General features: G+C 46.8%; 1 protein-coding gene across 3 annotated transcripts in view; it reads right to left on the bottom strand.

The window, feature by feature from the left end:
• The window catches only part of pcdh7a (protocadherin 7a), a 192,452-nt gene that overhangs the window by 124,265 nt on the left and 48,540 nt on the right, over window positions 1-19,647 (bottom strand). Inside the window, exon 2 of one of the 3 annotated variants that reach the window (XM_061829688.1) lies at window positions 6,925-7,064. The exons of the other annotated variants lie outside the window; for them this stretch is intronic. The gene's annotated coding sequence lies outside the window, so the exon portion shown is untranslated. The remainder of the gene's footprint in view (window positions 1-6,924; window positions 7,065-19,647) is intronic. 3 annotated transcript variants of the gene reach the window in all.

Here is a 19,647-nt window from a genome sequence, read left to right as displayed (position 1 = left end):
CGGTGTCATTCTTGCGTTTGGATCGTACAGAACCTGGCGCACACACGTACCGAAGAGAGCGAAAACTGTCTGAGCGCACATTCTTTGAGAGGCAAAATGTGCCAAAGAGAGTTGCAGATGAAAAAAAAGAGGTGAGCGAGCCAAAGGGGGCGCCAGTCCCAGAGAGAGGGCCCGAGGATCGGCACTGCGAAACTCAAGCGAGACCCGCGGCCGACCGGAGTACGTGGAGGGGGGGCTGGAAAAGCTCGGACTTTGTTCTGAAGAGGTTAATTGGAGGTTGTGCTAAAATGATATGATTCGCTGAGATCATTAGCATGCCGCAGATAAATATTAATGACGCCGGAGCTCGACTTGAACCGCAGGAACACGGCGGCGCTCCTGCAGGTGAGCCCTCGAGACCGCGTCGCAAGAATCCAAATGCCGAGTTTGCGGCACTATCGGCTAGAATTTTTTACATTGTCATTAACATCATTTGAGAAAGGCTTTTCGTGTGAGTGTGTGTGTGTCATATAAATGAACGTCTTTTTTATGATCCATTTTGTGAAAGGTTTTCAGACAACGGCGCAAAGGCAATTTTCATGCAAACTTTGAACATTTTCTAGAAACCAAGACAGGCTTGTGCTGTTCCCAGTTAAGCATTTATGTGGAGATATTTTTGCGGCATCTTTTCAAGTTTATTATATTGCATATAGTTCTTGTATCCTATTGACTTAATATTGAAACGTTTGATAACTTATGTCAGTTCTTACATTTTTTTTTCGATCGTTTGACCATTATCGACGAGCCAGTAGAGCCTCTGAGCTCCAAGTGTTGAACTCGTAGTTCAAACTAAATCGCAAGAAAAACATTTTCGTAAAGACAAATGAGAATCTTGAACAATAAAGAGTGAGATTGGAAAAAGAGTCTCACAATTCTTTGGTGTTTGGTGTCAATATCCTGTGACGAGGTTATCAGCGATGTTCAAGCTAAAGGAAAAAAAATGGTAACGATTACGATACGACCAAAGAAAAGAAAGTACAGGAAGCGGTTATACTCAAACATATGCATTTCTAGGCTCCTTTTATGGATTTTAGGATTCCTTGATCACTTTTCTTTGATCTTCCATGCCTCAATCAATGCTAAAATGTGACTTTTTGGCACCCTGCCTGGAGAGCTGACTACTAGTAGTCATCAATTTTGGATGATAAATGCTGAAGATTCATTTCCCAGTGGAGAAAGTCTCCAATCAAAAGTCGCAGATCAGATCGAGGTCAAGGTCGAAGGTCCACCTTGTCATATTCCGTTCTTATTTTTTAAACGTTAGAAATAAGTTGTGATTTCTTTTTTTTTAAGGAATCTCATCATAGACGATGATTCCAAAGACCCTCCGATGGACTAAATGCGGTTCCTTGTCCATTAAAATGTTAATTCCAAGTCACAGTGTGGCCAGCTATGCGTATAAAAAAAGAAGAGATATGAAAGTTGTGCTTTGAACGCGCTGATGGAGTTCACGGTGGATCTTGAGCTGAATGGCGCTCGCCGGCGCTGACAGACGCGGTAATTAATCGTAAGCACCGAGATCAAAGCAACCCAGGAAAAAAAAAAACCTCATCCGGATGGGAATACTGCACTTGGACGTCCAGACGACGACGTGCTTGGTAAGGTTCACGTCCGCGAGTCGAGTCCGGCGGGGGACGCGGCGGACCTGCGCTTGCATCGCGGCTTATTTATCGCGCCCGGTTGCAGTCGGGGGGCCCTTTTGAGTGCGAAACCCAGTAAGTGGCTTTGAAATCCACAGTGGCGTGGTATTAAAGAATTTCTCCTATTAGCGAGGCGGCAAATGCCGGGCGGAATGGAGACGGCTTACATGAATCAGCGCAGATATTCATTGTGCCGGCGTGCGTGCGTGCGAGTGTGGGCTCCGTTTCAAAAAGGCAATCTTGGAGGACGGCGAGAAGAATTCAAGGGGAAAAAAGGGCATTACTCTTGAGGTGGCAACACCCTTAGCATATCTCCAAAACTATTCATCTCTGCCTCCGCACGACCCCCCCCCCCCCCATATATGCCCAAATCTCCTTGCATTCCCTTTGCAACCTCTTCTGTTTTCTTCCAAGCTTTCCACTTCCTTTATTTCAGGAATCCAACTCTCCCCTCGCTCCCTTTAGCTCTCTTTGTCTCCATCGCGATTTCTTTCATTTAGTTACACTCGTGTCTTCTTCACCTTCACCATTATTTTTATTTTTTTTTTTTGCCCCCGTCGCTCGCTTGGATCTGTGTTTTCGACAATATTTCACCTCCCCAATCCGCTTCCGTTTAGCCTCTCTCGGAGATCCCAGCCTACGTTTTTGGCTCGTCCGAGCCGCAGTTGCAACCATTGTTGTACAAACACACCTTAGTTTCCCTCCGCTGCAAACGTGCCCCTTGCTCAAAACGTAAGCTACTTTGCGCCGAGCGCTTTGCTCCAGCTCACGTTGCCACGCTTTAGTGACATCTATTTTGGATATTTTTTTTTTTTTAAATGGTGCTTTTTCTTTCCTCGCTATTTAATTCCTCCATTGCAACGCGGAAAAAGGGGAATGTACGGTACACAACCAAGGAAGTAACATGCAAAAGTACACAGTAGGGAAAGTCACTACATTCAAACCCGAATCAAACTGAATTGCTTGCTGGAAACGCGGCTTTCGTAGCCTTTTACACAAAATTGTTTCCTAAAAAAAGATTTTTGTTGACACAACCAGAGTGTTTTGGAGTTGGCAAAGAAATGTCAACATGGGTTTCGCTGGACGTGGAAAAAAATGTAACTTAACCTTCCCGCAGCACTATTGGAACTGAGAATGATTCGTTTAACATGTGAATTTGAATTTTAGAGGGGAAAAAAATATTCCATTTTGACATGATTATGTCTTTTGGAAAGTCTGTCTTCGGTGACTGACCGACTCAGTTGAGTTCCGTGATGGCCCCTTGCGTTCTTTTTGATTTTCCTACATCAGTTGTTAAAAGAAAATGAAAGTAAAACTTGCTGCAGGTCGAGCTCCAACAACTTTGGCGCCGAGATGGAACCACTGCAGCAACTCCCTCTTTTGTTCTCAAGCCCTCCCTGTGCCTTACGACCCCCCCCCCACAGCTTTTCACCATCTTTGCGTTTCCTCTTCTGTCCCTTTATTGTCCTCCTCCACAATCGGCAAGCCGAGTGTATTTTTCCTTTTCCTTTTTTTGTAAGTGCGCATCCTCCAGCGCATCCACGTCTTCCAGGCCTGCCGCTTCGCTGCTTCCACGGCCCCCCTCCCCCTTTCTTTGGCCTTCAAGGAGGTCCTGACCGAGGAGTGCCCGCCTCCTCCATTTCCTCGCGGTCAAACGGGCCAACACTCTGGCACTCGTTCTCTTCACATCCCTCTGTCGCGTCGCCAATCGCACCTTCTGCCGCTGCATCGTTCTTCTCGCACCTTCCCACTTCCCGTTTGGCCACCGGCTTCCACGCGACCGTCAGTCACGCTTCCCGTGGCCGACGCCGGCGGCCACCCCTCGTCCCGTCATTGCTCTGTCGTAGGCCCGCATCTCGATAAGCGGGCAATCGAGTCATCATGCCCCCTCGTGACCTCTTTAATCCCGTTCATTCTGCGGACGCACGGCTCTGGGCTCAATTCCCACCTCCGCCCCGAACACTTCTCACAGCGCCGCAGCTGCTTTTTCTTACAACACGGTCTCCCGTCTACTTTTAAACAGAACTGTTGTCACTTCCCCTGGGGAGGGGATGTTAAAAGCTGAGAAAATTACAGTACGCTGAATGAGAGAATTTCAGTACTCCAAACCAACTTCAGATGCTTGGGTTTTTTTTTTTTTTTTACTATATTCTTTCACCAGCCAATGGCGGGGCCGCGTACAAGCGATCACGATCACATTACGACAACACGGTCGAAGCAATTTACGTAAAGTCTTCGACGGAACGAGCGTGCGGCCGTGTCATTCGTCTACGGACCAACGTCGTCTTGGAGTTTCCTCCTGCCCGCGAAGAGAAGGCTTCGTCTTCGCCTTCTCTAGTGCCGCATTATTAACTGAGCTGCACCACTTGTAAAAACATCCCAGACTGAGACATGCAGCCTTTCATACCAAAGGCAAGAAGCCTAATTCTCCACGCCACTCATTAAAGAGAGCAAAAAGCACCTGTGTTTGCTGGCTTTGTGCTTATTTTTCTGTCCTTTTGTACACAGCAAGTATACAATCTGTCCGTCTCGCGATTTTCCCGTCAGATTTTGCGATTTCTCCCGCGGCGATCGCAACCGGATCCTATTGTGGCTTCTTCGCCTTCGTCCGCCTCTGGTTTTACGTCTCTGTGCACGAGTCTCCGCGCGGGTGACCGGTCGACAACCTCGACCCAGTTCATAAAAGGGGCATAAATTGATCAAATCATCTGCTGATTCATCTCGAGTAAACCGCCCAACCTTGCTGTGAACAGAGTTGAACGTTTATTTACACGACCGGCCGAAATAATCGACGGCGGTCGGTGTGCACTAATTGCCTTTGTTGCTGTGCTTTAAAGAGGGAGAAGAAAAAAATGTCTGGCTTTGTGCCGTTTATTTTATTTTTTGACCAATCGGGACATAAAGGACGACTGTAAATATTTGCTAATCTGTGAGCCACTCAGCGCCCCGGGCAAATGATTTCGATGTAATTCACCTGAATGCTCGGCAATTGGTTCCGGAGATTTCAGATTTCCACGGCCTGTTAGCCAAACATGGGCGTTTGAATATCTGACAGATCCACACAGTTAAAGCGCTTTATCCTCATCGGTCACGGACGTAATCTTAAGACTTGTGATTGGATACGGAGATATTACTCAAGTGCTTTAATTTCTTGAAGGGTTGTAAAAATGCGTGTGTGCCTTCTGGCCACGGGGAAGTTTGTGGAGCCGCAAATGTGCAACTGTGAAAAGTTCAGCACAGGAGTTGGCTCAGGTTTTTTTTTTTTTGGTTGCTTAAATCCAGTTTCCACACTCATGCTTGACTGCCCACACATGGCACACAAACACACACAAACAAGCACACGGACGCACATGCACAGTAAAGCGATGGGGGGGGAATTCATTTTTTTCATGCAAATCGCAAACATTGCACGCGCACGCATTTCCCAATACACACAATGCCTTTTGGACAATAAATATAGACAGTACTGTATCTGGGATATTCAAAGCTGTACAAAGTACATCGTGACAATTTTCAAGATGTTGTTGTCACGGTCCTGGCGGTCCCAGCCCTGGCTGTGGGCGTGGCCGCGGTGTACATAGGACCATGGGGACTACTGGTCCGGCGCCAGATCGTCGTAACTCATGCCCCGTTCCTGCACTCCCGCATCTCTGATCGACAACCCGCGTGTACCGACCACCGCCCGTTCTCCGACCGAGACCCCGTAAGCCTGACTCCCCTTGATACTCCTGCCTGCTTTGATCGTTCTCCCGTGTACCGACTCCTGCCTGCCCGCTGACCTGCTCTCTCTACGCCCGATGTCCTGAGTACCGCTGCTGCACCTGACCGCCTGCCCGATCCCCGACCTTGGAATAATCAACGTTTTTCCCGAATTACACCTGCGTCTCCCGACTCCTGCATTTGGGTCCTACCTCCGTTCCGATGGGTCGTGACAGTTGTAATTTCTAAACAGGAAATAATGTACAGCGCAAGCATCGCCATTATTTTGTCGGGTATTTGAGACCTGTCCAATCAAGTTGTTTTCTGGATGTATTGCAGATGGCGGATCTCCACAGCGGGGCCCCCTTGTGACATCACTAAACTCACCTTTTGACATTCTGTCAAGTTGACCCTCCTATTGTCAGGTTACTTTATGATGTTTTACTTGGTGTAAAACTTTTGACAAGCACCCCGAGTCGCGTAAGATTTGTTGACGTCTTGTTAAACTCCGAATTGTAAGACGGTTGTGGCGTTTGACCTCGCGGGCTTCTGTTGTATTTTGATTAAGTGCAAACATGCGCGCGTCGACTTATTGTGAGTACTTTCGTCGCCTCGATCTGACTGACACGTAACGCTTGGCAATTGCGATCTAATGCCACCACTTCAGCCGCCTCCATCTGTCCCTTTCGCTCTTTGGAGAAGGCGACCACGCGGCCTTCAAAATAAATGCACCGAATCAAGTCGAGCCCTCCCGAGAGTGTCGTCCATCCGTCACCAGCGCAGTCAGCCCGGCACTCCGTCTTCAAACACTTGTCTCCGTTTTTTCTTTGCCTGCCTCCATCGAGATTCTATTGGCCTCATTGTGAATTTTAATGGTTGACATTGTTGGGATCTTTCATTCATTTATTATCCAAGCCCCTCAGCCTCACAAGGGTCACGGCAAAGCCGGAGACTATCCCAGCTAGCTTCGGCCGACACCCTGAACTGGTCGCCAGTCAGTCGCAGGGCAGGTGTCGCCGAGCGGGAATCGATCCCACGCTGCCTGCACCAACGTCTGGCGTGTGTGCCACTACCCCATCTTGTTGATATCTTATATTCTCAAATGTAATCATAATTTAATCAAGATTTGGTCAAAATGTTATGTTTTGCTTTATATTTGATGTTTCTATTTCGGGAAAAACTGTGGATACAGTGGTTAGCACATCTGCCTCACAGTTCTGAGGTTGCGGGTTCAAATCAGGTCGTCTTAACGGGTCTGGTCGTTTTGGGGTTGGTTTGGTTCCCCCCCCCCAAGATCATTACGGCTTATTTTCATGACAACACTTGAGATTTTATTTTCAGCTCCCAAGCAAGGACGGCGCAAACCTCCGTGAAATCGTTGCATCACGTCGGCAGTACATTCAAGAGGCGTGAAACTGATTTTTCCTGTCGTTATCTTTCCGAGATCTGAAATGTCCTAAGCCGTCTATTGTTTCCCTCTTAACCCGCACAAAGCCCATAAACGCTCTGTCCGTGACTCTTTATCTTTTGCCGCTTTTCTCATTACCTTTTGCAGATTAGCCTCCTGCGTGTGCTCTCCGGCTATCCTCTCCTTTTCTTGCCGCACTCGGCTTCGCTCGCTCGCTCGCTCGCTCGCTCCTCTCGGTGACAGGATAAGAGCGTCGGATGATTCATGCGCTGTAGATACTTTGCACAAACACACACAAACACCTTTTGTGCCGCTGAGGACAAGGACACACACAAAAAAAAAAAAGGTATCGCCCCAGCCGGGAGTATTACTTTGCTCGCCCCCTAAAATTGTTCTTACGGCGATGATATCGTGTGTGTGACTTCAGAAGCCACCCAAATTGAACCGGTCGTAAGACAAAGAGCCTTTTATATTTGCACGCATCTGTGTGCTTAATTTGACTCAAAAGTAACGCTAGTTGACGTCCATTTCTTTGAATTTCGTTGTTCTTCTTCTTTTCCTTTCGGCTTGTCCCGTTAGGAGTCGCCACAGCGTGTCATCTTTTTCCCATCAAAGCCCATCTCGTATATGTTCCTCTCTAAGCCCAACTACCTTCACGACCTGCATCAACCTTTTCTTTGGTCTTCCTCTCGCTCTCTTCCCTGGTAGCTCCACCCTTCCCACCCGCCTACCAATTTCCTAAACCAAGTCCAACCTTGGCTGTCCCTCTAATGATCTCGTTTCTAATCCTATCCAAGATGCTCACTCCAAGCGAGAACCTCAACATCTTTATTTCTGCCACCTCCAGGTCTGCTTCCTGTTGTCTCTTCAGCGCCACCGTCTCTACTCCGTACATCATGGCCGGCCTCACCACTGTTTTAAAAACTTTGCTCTTCATCGCCATCTGTCACATAGAACACCAGACACCTTCTGCCAACTGTGGGATGGATCCCGCTTGGGCCCGTTTCTTCACTTCCTTCCCACACCCTCCGTCGCTCTGTATTGTTGACCCCGAGTATTTGAAGTCGTCCACCCTCGCCATCTCTTCTCCCCGGAGCTTCACTCCTCCTCTTCCTCCGCCCCTCCCATTCACGCACATATATTTTGTTTTCCTTCGGCTAATCTTCATTCCTCTCCTTTCCAGTGCATGTCTCCATCTTTCTATTTGTCCCTCCGCCCGCTCCCTGCTTTCGCTGCAGATCACAATATCATCTGCGAACGTCGTGGTCCAAGGGGATTCCAGTCTAACCTCATCTGTCAGCCTCTCCATTACCACAGCGAACAGGAAGGGGCTCGGAGCGGATCCCTGATGCAGTCCCACCTCCACCTTAAATTCCTCTATCGCACCTGCGGCACACCTCACCAATGTTCTGCTGCCCTCATACATGTTCTGTACTATTCATATTCCATAACATATTTCTCCACCACACCAGACTTGTGCATGCAGTACCACAGTTTCTCTCTAGGGACTCTGTCATAGATCCACAAAGACACAATGTAGCTCATTCTACATTGGAAAAGAAGAACAATCAAAAAAAAAAAAAAACATTTTAGCATTCCTTACACTCGTGAAAGTATAAAAATGAAGCACTCCCACTGCTAGACGTGAAGATTTTCCACGACATTGTAAGCAACATGATATTTAGAAAGCAAACTAATCACACAACTGCTTGTGAACCTTTTTTTTTTTTTTTTTTTTACCTCAGATATCATTTGAAATTAGCAACAATTTTTTTTTTCTGCAGTAGGCCAAATAATCCCAAAAGATGACTCATCTATAGTTGTCTTGAGCTGCCGCGCGTTGTAATGATTTGACTTGGACTCTGTTTTAATTTGATTTATTTTAAGTGCTATTATGACTGGGTTGTTCTGTTGAAGTATGAATGTACTCATATGAGATAAGTTTGCTTGTTGTTGTGATGGTCAAAGTGATTTCAAAGAGGGTTAGGCTTTTATACTTTTGAATTCATAATTTCACCTTTGGTACAGTAAACATTGGACGCAGGCGCAATATGTAACGTGAGACGGCGAGAAGCGACGATAAAGCAACAGAAAATATTGTGCCAACTGTGGCTGCAGTACTACCACATCCATTTTTCTACCGTCAAAACAGCGAAATTTTTATGTGCATATTTTTTTTTTTCCTACTCGCATCATTAAGTTTTCTGGTAAGGCCACATTTAAAAACCAATTATTTGTCAAACAAAGTTTCAGTTTTATTCATTATAGCGGAATTAAGATGCTCTTCCCCCCGTTGCCGCTAACAGGAAAAAGTAATTATGTTTCTCGGCAAAAGGCGATGCTGAAAATGATGTTGCAATAATCTGGACGGCGGGGAATCTATCGTGTGGGCGGGCATTTGCAGGTAAAATTAGGAAACTTGAAGACGGAGGGAAAGAAGCAAAGTGGAACTGCTGAGGTCAAACCATGCAACTCGGGCAAGTCGATGGTTGAAACTCTTCTGCCAAATTGATTGTTTTAAAGGTGATATGATCAAATTTTTCCATTTCTGAATGAAAGCAACGGAAGCAAAGGGGAGGCCGCTAATTTTCAGACACCATAGCGCCCCCCCGCACCCACCGCTTACTGAAGGCCGAGCGATGTCACGGGATTCGAGATTAGAGGTGTGTGTCCGAAAAGTTCCGGGACTGGTCTGATGATGATGCATTTCAAACCACAACTGCAAGTTCTCCCATTCAAATGAACGGACTTGGAGGGATTCTTCAGGGATCGTCCTCGGCTCGGCGGTCACGGTCCTCTTGAGCCCGTTCGTTTTTCAAACCGGGTCCCCGTGAGCGCACCCAATTCGGCTCAGAAGGGAGATGGCTCCAGGAGGGCGATATTCTTCTCCGCCGGGAACTGTCAGATGCTCGGGGTGTTGTGAGCAGGTGTGTCGCTATGGTGATGCAGCCACGGGTAGTCCCGGCTATGAACGAACGCGTGCCCGGCGATTGGTTGCCCACCAACCCGAAGATAGCTCGGATGGGGCTCCATCGCTCCCGTGACCCTTGAGAGGATAAGCGGCTCAGATAATCGATAGAATAATACGTTGTGGATATATGATGAGACGATTTGTTTTCTTTAAAATAGAGTGAAAGTTATTTGCAAAAAGAAGACTCGTAATGTTGCTTTTCTTGACTGTGTAAACTTTTCAGGAAAGACTCCGAAAGGTATTTTGCAACTTGTAGGCTCGCGTCGATTTCAAAGTGCGGGTATTCACTGCTACGTGCTGTCGAGGTATTTGATTGACTGTTAGCATTTTTGAGCTCAGACAATGGATGTCTTTTCACCACTTTTAAGACTTGATATAATCAATCAATCATTCACGTTTGACACTTATCGACGCGATGTTAAATTTACAACGCAGGGGTCTCAAACTGGCGGACGGCGGGCTCTTTGCGGCCGGCGAGACGACATTTTGTGGCCTCCGCCTGCATAAGTTTGTTGGTGAAACAGTCTTGTGTGGAGGGGGGAGCTGACAAACCTGCCAATCACAATGGGGGCATGACATGGACCGGGTTTGACGCTCTGAGAGAAACATTTTTCCAATGAGTGGACGTTACTACAACGTTGCCATGGAGAATTGTACTTGTAGTTTTGCACACAACTTGTTGACACCGGTGTCCTTGTTGATGTTGTTTTATGTTGAAAAATTTAAAAAGATTCAAATTGCACATGCATGTACGTACGCCCAGACCCTGCTACTAAGCCCCCCCTGCCTCCAACGGGGTCTTTAGTAGTTGCTCCTTTGTTTCAGGTAGATGACGCGTGGCAAATAAACGACTTGGGGACCAGTTTTTACCCAACGAATGTGCTGCCCAAAATGCAACTTGGCTCAACGGTACAAATGAGCGCCCTCGGTCTTCATCACAACGCGCACGCGTGCGTGCGTGCATACTCTTTTTCGATACATAACGCACATTTGAATTTTCACCTCTGGGCAAACACTCATATTGTATGACCGATCAACACATTTGGATGTGCACGTGCTTCATTTGCCATTTTATATGCTCGACCCGAAACAGTGTGAAGCCAACCAAGCTTAATGAATATATAGCACGCACGCACGCACGCGCGCCCACACACACGATGATCTGTCAAACAAAGTTGGGTCACGCCCATCTTCATGAGTTGCCACATTATTACGTTCATCCGTGCAATCAACTAAAATTCCATTGTTGCGGCCTTGGAGCCTCACGTTCACGTTTTGTTAGGAAGCGTTTCGTCGTTGCCAAGATTGTGCGAAGTTAATTACATATTTGTGCAAATATCAAACAGCAAGAAGGCGTCGTTGTCCTTCATTTTGATCACAGCACAAATGTTCCTCCCCGGGAAAACGGCGACGACCTGTGAGTGATGCCGGCAATTAGAAGAGAATGAATGCATTTGTTCACCGACCGCGGCCCACAAGTGAGTCAATGAGTTCTTCAATTAGGAGCTCGGGCCTTTTATCAAGTGCATCTGACGCACACACAAATTATTTGTCTTCGTAAAGATAGATTTACACACACACACACACACACACACTCAAAAACCTGCACATTCACTTATACTATTCATATTTCTTATGCAAAGCAACAAAAATCTATTTACAGAACAGATTCGAGAGAACTGAACGTAGACTTGCGTGCACGCTCAAAACCAGTTAGCCACTGTTTTGATTTGAGGCTCATTTTCCAACACGCGTCAGTGGATATCGGACACTTCTGGACTTCTGACCCGCGAAGAAATGAAAAAAAAAAAAAATCGTGTGTCAAAGCAGATGGCGCTGTCCGAATGACGCAGCGGTACAAAGAAAAATCTTGCCCGTTATTTCAACACATTTTGTAAAAGTCTTTTTTTTTTTTTTTTTTTTTAAATTTTATTTCGGGGGAGAAAGTCGCGATGCAAACCTAAATTGCTGTCATCAATTAAGCAATTGATGTATTGACGTGTTCCTCGGTATTCCGCCGAGACCGAAACCGATGTGTTGCATTTCCTTGCATCATTTATTTTTTTCCCCCTCTGTAAACTTTGGAAACGATCAAATGAAAGCTGCAAGTAAATGAGTTCAGAGAAAAGCATCTAAACAGAATGAATAATGAAGAGCAATGAAACTGTAATCCAATTTAGTTTTATTTGCAATTTCTAATTAGGTTACCAGTCATTCATCAGAATGTCCAGCCAAGGACCCCCAAATTTATGCAATTTGGAATTCAGACTATCATCACACGTCAAAACTTGTGAAACTTCAACTGACTGAACTTGTGATTTTTTTTTTTTTTTTTTAATTTTTAATTGTAGTCAGCATCAGAATCATAATCAGAATCGGCTTTATTGGCCAAGTGTGTAACGACGCACGAGGAATTTGTTGGCCACCATCATTGCTCCGGCCCTGGAAGAGGTTGCATTGCTCAAGGGCATCTCAAGAAGAGTCAGGGTGTGAACTAGCGTTCCTCCAAACAAAATATGATACTATTGGGTTTGTTTCCACTATGAGACTGGAACCGTGATCTAAATTGCATTTGTAATTTCTTCTTCAGGATGAGGTCACCGCAGAACGTCTACAGCACGTTTCGTTTCAGGCATCTTCCAAAGGTTGAGCAGTGTTACTTTACTTTAGACGTATGCAGTTTTATTATACGGTAGTAAGCAGATTCAGGAAGCAAACGTAAAAATCAAAATCTTTATGGACAGAACTTGGAGGTGCAGCCGAGGCATAGAGGCGATCCGCTTTAGTGGATCCACTGCTCGCAGATGACGCGGTTCTGTTGGCTCTCAATCAGCACCTCCCAATCTAAGACCGCAGTGCCGTCTCCAGGTCAGGGACGAGATGCTGCCCCGTGCGAAGAAGTTGAAGTGTTTTAGGGTTGTGTTGGAAAAGTGGACGGGTGCGGCGTCTGCAGTGATGCCAACTTTGTATCGATTTCTTTTGGGAGGAAGGCGCTAAACCCAAAGCCAAAGCTCTCAACGTACCGGTCGGTCTACGTTCCTACCCTCAACTCACCTTTGCTGGTGAGTTGTGGGTCGCGAGATTCCAAAGACAAGCGGCCGAATCGAGTTTCCTCCGCTGGGCGTCGAGGCTCTCCTTTTGAGAACGGGAGAGAAGCTCAGTCACAAAGGAGGGGGCTCGGAGTAGAGTCGCCTGCTCCGCAGCATTGGGGGGGGACCAGATTAAGTGGCTGGGGCATCTGATTAGAATTGCTAACGGACGCCTCCCTGGTGAACCCTTCCGGGCACGCTGCTCTGGGATTGAGACCCCGGGGACGAACCAGGATACACTGGGGGGGACTCTGTCCCCCGGTTGGCCTGGGAACGTCTCGGGATCTGCCCGGAAGAGTTGGAGGAAGTCTGGCATTCCCTGATAAAGTTACCGTCCCCACGACCCGACCTCGTATGAGCGGAAGAAAATGGATGGATGCTTTCTTGCAAATAAATCACAAGATCTCATTAAATGGACCAGCAATAGTTTCTCACCAACATTAATCATGAAAGTAGGCAACTCTAAATTACAGCTTGCCAGTGTACTGTAAAAACCCTCCCCAGGAAATGAACCGCGATGTAGCGGCGGTTGGCTATATTTCTTAAAGCCGCAGTTGTTTTATTTTTCGCGTCTTACTTTGGAAGCTCCACTGTATTCCGGTCCGACACGAATGGGCGTGACGACGAATTCCAAAGGGACGTGCAGTGAAGCCGGACCTGCTTTCCAGTCACTTAACAAACTCGCTCGTCACCTCGTTTTCCCTTTCACCTCTGAGAAGGTGTTTACCGGGCCTCGAGAGCGCTTCCAAAAACACTCGTCTCGCACGTTATGCCGAGACGCACATTGTGTCGCCGCTCGCCGCGCAAACATTCATTTCGTCTCGCACTCGACTGAGCTGAACAGACGGGCTGTGGCGATGACTTTGAAAAAGGGCGGAAAAAAAAAAAAAAAAAAAACACTTGACGCTATAAGCAACACGGCCGTCGAGTTTCGGAAATAGACAAAATTAATTTTCGTTCCAATGCGCAAGTGTCTGTGCAGCCGAACATATTGGATTCAAAGTTTCGCTAATATGGAACATTTTATTGTGTTCCAAAACCGGAGCAGGTAATAAAAGTCATCGGTGTCAATGAACCAAAGCTTTGGTGATAATAAATCCAAATTCTCTGATTAAGGGTGCATGATAGAATGATCTCATTTCTCTATCGATCGAGGTATCGTATGCACTAAAAAGTAATGTCCCCCCCACACACACACACACACACACATCAGGGAGGTAACATCGCAACATCTCTCAGCATATGACAATCTCCGTGCAAATTGCTATTTCTCTTTGCCATGAGTCAGATGGAGTAGGCTTGGATTCTAAAAAACAACAACAACAAAAGCATGCTGGAATCTAATGTGCATACGCAGACATCCAGAAAGAAGGCGTCTCATTCAATTCGTTAAACAAATTCGTCTGTCTGTCCTCTTTTAGCGCGGCGGCTGCATAAATGAGTCGGGCAGACAGAGTCAAGCTGTGCGCGGACTGATGTGAGCCGAGTCATTGCCTTGATATTCTGACGTCCGGACAGCTGCCGTTGTCCTGCCTTTCTGGGTCATTTTATTTGCCTCGCAGTCCCAGTGGACCAAACCGAGACGAGGACCCTGCACGACAGACAACGGCGAAGCCCATCACTTCTTCTGCTTCATCAGACGCGTGCACACACACACACACACACACACACACTGTTGACACACTGGGATGTTACTCATAAGTTTCTAGGACAATGTCATCCTCAGTTGAGCTCGTCTTCTCTGGCTCTCTCTCTTTTTCTCTCTCTCACACTGTTGCTACCTGTCGTCTTGTCCCATTTGCTCTCTTCTATTATGTGAACGGATTCGCCTGACATTTTGCAAACGGTGTCGCGACCAAAAATCAAGAAAACAAAACATGCTGAAAAATGAACTGCAACACGGTTTATAACAAATAGCAATGAGTAATAAAGACCTTGAGGGGGGGAAAAAAAAAAAGCTTTTACTCTTCCTATCGTCTCCCAAACATGACGTGGGCCCCGGAAGTTGAAACAAAGATCAGTAAGTGGAATCGATACGTAGCACCGTGACACAGAAAATGATGGGCCATCTATTAAGCTCAGTTCCCTCATATTGCCTACCATCTGGAATAAATGCAATATTCCTGAATACAGAAAAAGGAGTTACGAAAGATTTGGAGACAGAACTGTGAGCTGTCAAGCGCTGATGAAAAATTTGGGAATGACTTTTGACAATATCTACTACAAAGCACAAGAATAGAGACGCCTCATTGCGTTTTGAATGATCCCTAAAATGTCGAATAAAGACGACGAATGGAAGAATGGTGGTCACCCGTCTTCAAAGTCAAGAGATTGCGGGTTTGCATCCGGGCTCAGGCGAACACGTGTGGACTTAGCGTGTTCTCCCTGTGCTCGCCTGGCTTTTCACCTCAAACTCGGGGGTGTTCCTCCACCGCTGCGCTGAGCTGCTCCACATTGATCCAAATGTTGAGTACGAAACGTTACTCGTCTGTTTGTGCTCTACAATTGATTAGCGAACACTCAGTCCAGAGTCTGCTCCGTGGCTTACTCGCGAATAGACAAGCGTTGTCCCACCCCTCCCAAGGAGAAGAATGTCGTCAATGCTAAAGTCTTGTGTGTACTCGTCAGTATTTTGGCCCTTTCACTATTCGAAACAATAAAGACGGAGCTTGGAGAAGGGGCAATAACAATAATGAGCCTGTGAAGTTCCTCCGGTGAAGCAACCCCACCCTCCCTGGTCTCCGAGCCCCCCAGCGCCTCCCTCTCCTTCTGTTCCTCCGGAGTATCGGTAGCCTGGGGGAGCAGAAGGTGACAGATGTACGCACTACCTGCCGCGTTCCCCTCTGACCTCCATATCTACCGCCCTCACGCGCCTGCAGCCTCCGAGAAACGATCAATTCTCCGACTGCTTCTTCATCTCTTCGTAATCCTCAACTGCCCTTTCCGCCATTTGGAGTATGACACAGACTCTGGCGTTGCATACAAACTCCCACACACGCAGGAAAGGGATAGGTTGACAGATGCACCCCTTCGTACTCGCCACCTATCCTTCTGTCCAACTTTGCCTGGCTCACTCCGTTTCCTGTGCCGAAGGCCTGATAGCTGATTAGCGCCACAAACACGCATGCTCTGACATCTCCCCCCCCGAAAAATAACCCGCCAGTGCCTCACTCCACTCGGCAGGGGTACAAGATGACAGATGTACCTTCCCCGGAACTCGCTCGCTTCTCAGTCTACAAATCACAAACACACTCCAATCCCCCCAACCCCCGTTAAGGGGCTCAGCGGCCGCGGTGGCATCTGCACGGCCCCAACCTGACTTATGGATATTTCATGTAGCGGAGGGGCGCACGCTTGTACTGTAGGTAGGCGAATATGATGCGGCGCACGGTCGGAGTCACGCCCATGCTGCTCAGGCCCACGAGCGAATCATATATGGAGATGTTGGCTGCGCACAAACATTTCCGACGGAGTCATTTGGCTGATTCTGAAGGGTTGAACTCAAGACGATGCAGCGGCTACACGAAGCCTCGGGGTGGAACGCTGGCGTTGGATCTGTTGATTGACAGAACATATAGTGGGAGTGATGATGTGGGCTGGGGGGGGGCCCACCACAGGGTCAGATAATCAAGTGGAAAAATAAAACCTCGGCCAGACGAATGCGCCGAAGAAACAGACGAGAGTGACATTCGCAGACAATTTTGACCTTACACCGGCCGCCACGGCAGACCTGGTTCAAGCGCTTAATGTCGGGTGCCCCGCCCGACTCCACACCCCAAACGAATGCCCCCCTCCTGGCTGTGCTCTGATGCAGGCACTGAATGGAGGCGGACGAGTATTTTGTACGGGAATCTGAATTTTCCCAAGATTCACCGAGGGGTGTCCTCCAAACCGGATGGTCCGAATATGACCTTCCATCACTTTCTGCGCTTCGAATTTTTTCGAGTAATTTTCAAGCAGGACGGCAACAGAATGACATCTTCTGTCCGCCATTTTGCATTAAACAGAAGCATTCACAGCCAGTCGAAGCAGAAAATAGCCCCGGGGAGGGAGACGAGTGCAGTGTTTGAGAGGCTTTATTAAATATAGCCACAGTGCCATATAGCTATCTGCCTTGACTTAAAATAGACCCTCCACTCCCGACTGCAGCGCTCTCGCTGGAAATGGGCTGTTATGAAGCACAGACCGTAAACCATCGCAGAGAATTAAATACTTCTCTTCTATCAAAAAGTTTCGATAGATTCCTTGAAGGAAATTCGAAGCAACCCGGGAAAAGCGGTTCTGGGATAGCGAGGATGGAGATGAAGGCAATATGGAAAAATCATCATCATCATCATCATCATCATTGTATGGAGAGGGTCTACAATTAATTGAATGGCTTGAATAGAGCCACACATGAAGACTTGGTATGTTGACTGAATATCCCTGCAGGAGTGGCCACCTTTGCCTTCATTTGAAGTCCAATCAGAAGATATTCTGAGCGGTGCTGGGTTCTGACGCTCGGTGTCGGAAATCCCATCTTGTACAATATTTGTGAGGACGTGTTGAAATGAGGCAAAGCATTTTTTTTTTTTTTTTTGTACTGCAACATATTGCAGATGGGCCTGCTCTTTTTAATTGCTGCTTAATAATGCTTACGCACCTTTTAATTTCACACAAACAAAAGCAATTTCAATGCGTGACTGATTTTTTTTTTTAAATATATTTGGGTTTTCATACAGTTGGTTTGGTGTATGAGCGATTTCAATTTGACCATATTTTCACGTCTGAAAGGAAGCAATTTAATGTCTTGCACAGCAGATTGATCAAATGATTTAAAATGATGCTTTAAGACGGTGACGGGCGGCATTTAACAAATTGCTGTGTTGACAATCTGTGACACGGGACGACAACACTGATGAATTTAATATTGCCGTCCAATGAAGATTATTAACTTCCAATTTTATTTGTATTTTCGCGAGATGTATTACATGGCAGAAAAGGTCAAAGGAAAGTTGAGTTGTTTCACATATACAATATGTATAATAATGACAATATACAATTACACATATCTAATTCAGTGGGTTTTTTTTTTTGCGTACGTGTGTACTTTGACAGTAGCTTTTAAGTGGAAGTGGCAACAAACATCTTGAAACTGCTGACAGATTCGCCTCAAATTGTGTTCGTCTATGGAAAAGCAAATATATATATATATATATATATAATTAAGAATAAGAAATAAGAGCGAGAGAGATACGCACAGACCCGTACACTTCATCTAGAATATATATATCTATATCTATCTATCTATCTGTATATATATAAAGAGAGAGAGAGAGAGAGAGAGAGAGAGAGAGAGAGAGAGAGAGAGAGAGAGAGAGAGAGAGAGAGAGAGAGAGAGAGAGAAGAGAGAGAGAGAGAGAGAGAGGAGAGAAGAGAGAGAGAGAGAGAGCTACGCACACACTCATCCACTTCATCTAGAATTAGTTGCAATGCTTAGGCAGCGCTGGTGTATAATCGTCCCCACCCCCACCCCCACCCCCACATGAATACGCCATATACTACTACGTGCATTATTCTGCCGCGCACTCCGGTCCGGTTCCGCGCAGGCCGGCACGAAGGCATTAAGTGGCCCGTTTCCAAGCCGTCATTACGAGGAACAACGCGTCCCTTTCGCTCCTCGCACGTTACAGTAAACACACGCAGAAAGGATTGAGGGGAAGGCGTCGACTTGTGCAGTCAGACGGGTGGCCGCCCGGCCAAAAGCGTCAGCTACGCGTGGCTCGTGCATCGCGCATCGTGCATCGGTGGTGAAGAAAAGGCAGCTTTTGGTTTGGTTTGGGTTTTTTTTTTTTTTTTGGAATTCTTCCTTCCCCTGGAAAAGCTGACAAGAGCAAGCCTGTTCGGAGTCATCGCTTCACTCGGGGATGGCTGACAATAACATCACACAACGTGTGGGTGGCCAATATGAGAGCGGAGGAGGAGGAACACGCCGCCATTTGTTCGAGCTGCGCGCGAAGGCCACCGTGGCGCAATCATACATCATACTTTTATTCAATCGGGGAGGAATGTACTGTAAATACATCCATATGTACAGTTCGTCTCGTATTTCCAGCGATAGAGTCATCAGTGGCGGCTTTTAGGACCGAAGCGCGCCACGTTCCTCCCCTCATTCCACGGTCGCATGAAATAATAAAAATAATCATAATTAAGGGAGAAAAAAAAAACACATTTGATGAAAAAGTTAGCTTTCCATCTGCTGTTTATGGAGCGGCTCCAAAAAGTCTCAGCGCGTTTGGCATCCCAAAAATCGCAACCTCTCCTGCTCCCCTGATTTCCAGTGCTGAGAGATATTTGCTTTTGTAAACATCGCGTGAATATTCCATGTCAAGTAGAAACATATGCCGCGCACAAAACTTTTCTTTTTTTTTTTTTTTTTTTATTCTGTAGCTCCGGTTGTTCTGAAGACGTGAAGGGAAAGTACAATGATTTTTGTTCCCCTCGCTTTTATTTGGCGACGTGAGAAGTGGCCTGAAATGATGCAGGACTCCAGCAAAATCACCATGGCAACAGCAGATGGTATTTCCCTTATTAAAAGCAAGCGCATTATCGATAGGACAACAAATTTGCCGTTTGCCGCCTATTCCGCATCATGCGTTGCGGCTGCATCCAAAGAAACATATCGTGGGCCGCGGCTTCATTAAGTTGCGTTCCACGCGGCGGGCTCCCACACCCGCTAATGTTCACACCTGGTGACACCGCAAAGTAATCGATGACGCTTCAGTCGCAGCTCGCGCCTCCACTTTGGTTCCTCGCAGTGGG

Source organism: Syngnathoides biaculeatus, chromosome 9, assembly GCF_019802595.1.
Source record: "Syngnathoides biaculeatus isolate LvHL_M chromosome 9, ASM1980259v1, whole genome shotgun sequence".
Taxonomy (NCBI): Eukaryota; Metazoa; Chordata; class Actinopteri; order Syngnathiformes; family Syngnathidae; genus Syngnathoides; species Syngnathoides biaculeatus.
Note: the sequence above shows the minus strand (reverse complement) of the source record. Positions and strands in the feature narration are given on the sequence as shown.